Source organism: Leucopleurus acutus (genome assembly GCF_964270905.1).
Source record: "Leucopleurus acutus genome assembly, chromosome: 5".
NCBI classification, from domain to species: domain Eukaryota; kingdom Metazoa; phylum Chordata; class Mammalia; order Artiodactyla; family Delphinidae; genus Leucopleurus; species Leucopleurus acutus.
Window position 1 is genome coordinate 92,475,987 of NC_139147.1, and position 6,000 is coordinate 92,481,986.

The window sequence follows — 6,000 nt, forward strand, 5'->3', positions numbered from 1 at the left end:
TGAGGACAAACTGCCTTTGGAATTATAAATGCACACAGATGTTGCTTTCAGCACAAAAAAGTACCTACGGTAAGTATCGCTCATGGCAGTGCCTTAAGCTACTCCAAAGTTATTTTCATCAAGATTGAGTATTCTAGCCGTCTTCATTTTCTCAAAAATTAGTCTTAGAAAAATAGAACTTATCACAACAGGTTACAGAATTCAAGTTATATATTAATTTATAAAAATTATCTTGGATTCTATGATACAATTCAAAGCAACTTACTAAATGGTATCCAGGTACTCTGAAATAGTAAATTTTAAAAGTATATATTTTTTAAATACGCCAAGTGACAACAGAATCAAGACAATGAAATGATCTTTATTGACGCAGGAAAAACAAGAATGCATTTAGAAAAGAATTCATTTCTTTTGATAAAAGTACTTTTATAAATTGCATACAGAGTATAATGATCAAAAGTTTTGGGAAACTCTTTTTGTTGAAAGAGAATGACTCATACAAACATTTCCTTTGAGAAATAATCATGGCATATTACAACACAAACCTATCATATATGTTAGGACAATTTGAAGCAATATCAATGCTGGAAGAAAAAAAAAATCCAGTACTTCTGAAGATTGTTTAAAACACAAAAGACTCCTTAGAAGGGACATCTACTTAAATTATCAGCTGAGACTAATTCTTGAGGATATCAGATATATATTAAACTGGTATTAATTTATTTAAGCATATAATAGATGTTAGAGAGTAACAAGTGAGCTGACATCGAAAATCAACTGTCTCAATAACCAATATTGGACAATAATAATAATGACAAATAGTTTAAAGAGTACTACCAAAATGAAACATTTAAGAAAAGTAGAGTGTGTTTGGGCTTTTTTTTATAACTATGATAATGAACAGCGTGAGTCTAAGATGGTGCTTTGAATACCTTAAGCTTCTAAGACTTACAAATTTTACTGCGACTGCTGCTGTTCCGGATAGCCAAAAGGTATTACAGAGCACAGGGCAGATGGCTATATAATCATGGCCCACAGTTACGAGATTTAGTAATTGATATAATGGTGAAAAGTGATACAGGGTTGAAAAAAGAACACCGGCAATATTAATGCACGTTACGGTGATCTGAGATTCATAATGTACTTTCTGAGAGTATACTGATCACCCAAAATTGATAAAGTAATTTCTTCCATTGAAGCAATATCCCATTCTACAAGTAATTTCTTATAAGATACTGAGTGTCTCAATGTTCTTATGTGGTTCATTCACTTCTTATGGCTATGTGCTCCCAGAAAATGATTTACTCATTGTTTCTGGCAACAGCTCTGGAAAATATAGGTACTACTTTATATACCTATATAATATTTTAAAAGTAAATATTTCTCCTTTTCCTCCCATGATGTAAACCCCACTGCAAATTTTAATTAAGAGTAGAAGTGGTACTAAATATTTTATGTGTGAATCTAAAGTATGAAGAGATTAAATGGCCAGCTTATTTTGCTAATCATGAAATAGAAACCCACCAACTCCCACTTCACTTAATAAGACACCCAAAAAAAGGCTCTCAGAGGGCTGCTCTCTGAATAGAAGGGCTCTTCCCACCTGTAGGATGAGAGCTGACATTCCCCCCTACTTAATTAGTTCATTCCATTATTTTCAATTTACCTAAGCTTTCCCTCCTTTTACTCTCCAGAGGCTTTGCAAATTATAAGACTGCCACTTTCCTCTAAACTTGAAACCAGGAGTTCTTGACTTTTTAAAAAAATCATCCTTGAGATATAATTCACATACAATAAAATTCACCCATTTGAAATGCCCGATTCAATGTTTTTTAGTATATTCACAAAGTTGTGCAATAATCACCACAGTCAATTTTAGAACATTTTTATCCTTCCAAAAAGAAATCCCATACTTATTTTCAGTCACTCCCATTCCCCCCTCTCACACCACTAGGAAACCAATAATCTACTTTGTCTCTATAGATTTACCAATTCTGGACCTTTCATATAAAAGGAATCACACAGTATGTGGTCTTTTGTGACTGGCTTCTTTGACTTACCACATATATATTTTCAAAGTTCAACCATGTGGTAGAATGTATCAATACTTCAATCCTTTATTGCCAAATAATATTCCACTGTATAGATATACCACATTTTATTTATCCATGCATCAGCTGATGAACAATTGGGTTGTTTCCATATTTAGGCTATTATGAAAAATACTGAACATTCATGTCCGTATCTTTGTGTGGATAGACATGATCTCATCTCTCCTGGATATATAGCTAGCAGTGAAATTTCTGTGTCACACAGAAAGTCTATGTTTAATTTAAGGAACTGCCAAACATTTTCAAAACAGCTGCACCAGTTTACATTCCACTCATCAATATATGATGGTTCCAATTTTTTACATCCTCACCAACACATACCATTATCTGAGTCATACTAGTGGATATAAAGTGGTATGTTATTGTGGTTATGATTTGCATTTTCCTAATGTGTAATGATGTCAAGCATCCTTTCGTGTGCTTATTGGCCATTTGCATATCTTCTTTGGAGAAATGTCTATTCAGATTCTTTGCCCATTTTTAATTGGGTTACTTATCTTTTTAGCATTGAGTTTAAGAGTTCTTTATATCTTTTAGATACAAATCCTTTTTCAGATATATGATTTGCAAATATTTTCTCCCATCATATGGATTTTTTCACTTTTTTGATGGTATAATCTGTAACACAAAGTTTGATGTAATCTATTCTTTCTTTTGTCATTTGTGCTTCTGGTGTCATATCTTTAAAAAAAAAAACACAAAAAAACCTGCAGAGCCCAGGTCATGAAGTTTTCTTCATATTTTTTTTCCTAAGAGTTCTATAGTTTTAGCTCTTACATTTAGGTCTATGACACATTTTAACTTAATTTTTTTGTATGGTATGAGGTAGGGCTATGCAACTTCATTCTCTGCATGTGGATATACAGTTGTCTCAGTACCAGTTGAAAAACTCTTCTTTCCTCCTTGAATTGTTTTGGTACTCTTGTCAAAAAGCAACTGACCAAAAATTTGTGTTTAATAATACAGAAAGAATTTAAGGAAAAAGATGACCTGAAAATTTCTAAAATCATAATCTGATGAGATTTATCCAGTAACCAACAATGGGGTCGAGAAATGGCTGGTCAACATCCAGATGACAGATACAATGTGGCAATGCAGACTCTATCCACATCAGTAACAAAGTTGATAATGGGTTAGGAGGGGGAAAGGCTGAAATATCACAGGTAGACAATAATATCATGTGTTTATTACATCATGTCGTGACCAAAGTCAAGTAGGTGGCTGTGATTTTATGTGATTCATCTAGTTTGAAGATGTTATAAAAAGCAGCCTCAAAGGGTGAGGTGGGGTGTTTATAGGTGTGAATGGCAGGAACTAAGCAGGATGTGAGAACCAATTGCTCAGTAGGCTGGCTCAGAATAGGGTTTAGATCCAGTAGAGGCTGTGAATCAAGAAATGAAGGAGGAAAAAGAAATGAAATTGAGTTATTTGTAGTGAGGTGGATGGACCTAGAGTCTGTCATACAGAGTGAAGTAAGTCAGAAAGAGAAAAACAAACACCATACGCTAACACATACGTATGGAATCTTTAAAAAAAAAATTGTTTATGAAGAACCTAGGGGCAGGACAGGAATAAAGACGCAGATGTAGAGAATGGACTTGAGGACACGGGGAGGGGGAAGGGTAAGCTGGGACGAAGTGAGAGAGTGGCACAGACTTATATATACCTACCAAATGTAAAATAGATAGCTAGCGGGAAGAAGCCGCATAGCACAGGGAGATCAGCTCGGTGCTTTGTGACCACCTAGAGGGGTGGGATAGGGAGGGTGGGAGGGAGATGCAAGAGGGAGGAGATATGGGGATATATGTATATGTATAGCTGATTCACCTTGTTATAAAGCACAAACTAACACACCATTGTAAAGCAATTATACTCCAATAAAGATGTTAAAAAAAAAAATGACACTGACAAAAAAAAAAAAAAAGAAATGAAGGAAGAAACCAAGCCAGGCAGACAAGGCAAATATGACAAAAGTTTGGGGAATGCCATCAGATTGTAAAGAAATAGACTAAGAATTTACCCCAGGTACTCTAGATGAGAAGTTGAGAACAGTCTCTACTCTTAGGGTAGAAAGAGGCTTTTTACATACTGCATTCTTATTAAGGACTGGCTTATGAATTTGTAGGGATTTAGGCAGTATATCAATGCCTACAACTAAGAAGCACTTACTGAATCCTGGCTGTATCCCAGGTATGCTTCCAGTTGCTTTGCATATATTAACTCACCTGATTCTCATGAGTACCATAGTAGGTTAATCCTATTATATTAATAGAAGAGGTGACAAAACTAAGATTTAAAAAGGTTAAGTATCTTACCTAAGTCTCACAGCTATAAAACAGCTGAAACTAGATTTAAAACCAGATCTAGCTAACTCCAAATTATGTGGTCTTTTGATTATAATGGTGAAGATGAAGAAAAACTGCATTCAGATCAAGCTTAGTCTTCTACTTAAGTAATAAAACATGGTATGCGGCTTGTGTGCTAGAGGTTCATAGGGCTTCTAATCTTCATTGGTTACTAGTATTACCATCCAACTAATCATCTATATATGAAACTTCTGAGCTATCTCTGATTTCTTCTCCCAACATGTCACTTCTATCTGACATCCATTTTCCATTCCATTCTCATGGATCTATTTCAAGTAATCGTCACTCCTAAACTTGATAATTGTAGTATCTTCCAAACTAATCTTTCTACCTGTTAGCTTTCCTTATACAAATCCAAGTGATTCACTACTGCAAAACTAATCCTGAAATGCAGTTCAGATCATAGTATATCTACGTTCAAAAATACTCAATATTCTCCCGTCACGTTCACCAAATCAAATAGAGCTAATTGACCTTCACGTTCCTGGCTTCCACAATGTAGCCATGACTTCCCATTCCAGCCTAGACATTTTAGCTGCCTACAGCTAAACTGTACCGTTTACTATTGTTGAAAACTACTCCATACTCCCAAACTTAATGCATTTATTTATTCTTTTCTCTGGGCATGGAATGCCTCCCCACATGTCTGCCCAGTGAAATCCAATCCATCTCAAATGCCACCTCTTCCAGGAAAACTATCCCAATTCCCTCAAAACAATAATTCCTTCTTCTTTTAATTATATTTTTTTCTTATACAGCTCATATAACTCTAAATTATTATATCTTTGTGGATTTTCCTAATCTCCCTTTCTAGACTTCAAGTTCTCTGAAAGCAACAATGCCTGTGTATTACTCTTGTCTGAATTCCAAAACACTTAGCAGTTGCTTTGAAATTATGGCCATTAAAAAAAATCATTGGATTAAATTATTAACGTTGAAAAAAATATAGTGGTGTATTAATCAGAACTATCTTGGTTGCAAATGACATATGCTCCATCTAACTTAGACCAAAAGAGAATTGTTTTGGGCTCATATGAACAAACTATGGAAAAGGAATGATAGGGCTATCTTCCAAATATCACAGATACAGGGATTTGTATCATGTTGCTATTCTTCTCTTATGGGTTGGCTTCATACCTACCTATTAAAGACTGACTTTGTCTTCCTTGCCAGAGACATGGCCACTAGCAGCTTCCCAATTTCCATCCTCTAAGTTTCAGGACCAGAGAGAAAAGGAATCTTCTGTAACACTCACCTCTACACTTGCACCTGTTTAAAAAAATACCAGAAAAAAAGTCTCTGACTGGCCCAGCTTGATTCACGGATTCACTGAACTTTTGACAGTGGCCAAACTTGAGCATAAGAAGGTAGTAGCTCCTGTTAAAGACCTCATGGATAAAGTAAGGCATCCATGTGTGTATGAGTTTTTTAGAGTGCTTTCTCAGAAAATGAGAGAAGGGGTTTATATAGACAAATATTTAATGTCTACTGTAAGTAGTGAAAGGTTTCAGTGGTAATAACTA

The 6,000-nt window shown here is 35.0% G+C and overlaps 1 protein-coding gene across 1 annotated transcript in view; it reads right to left on the reverse strand.

Moving 5' to 3' along the window:
• Positions 1-5,643, reverse strand: part of NAALADL2 (N-acetylated alpha-linked acidic dipeptidase like 2) — a 1,451,411-nt gene extending 1,445,768 nt beyond the window's left edge. Inside the window, exon 1 of the mRNA XM_082839043.1 lies at positions 5,619-5,643. The gene's annotated coding sequence lies outside the window, so the exon portion shown is untranslated. The remainder of the gene's footprint in view (positions 1-5,618) is intronic.
• Between the last annotated feature and the right edge of the window lie 357 nt (positions 5,644-6,000).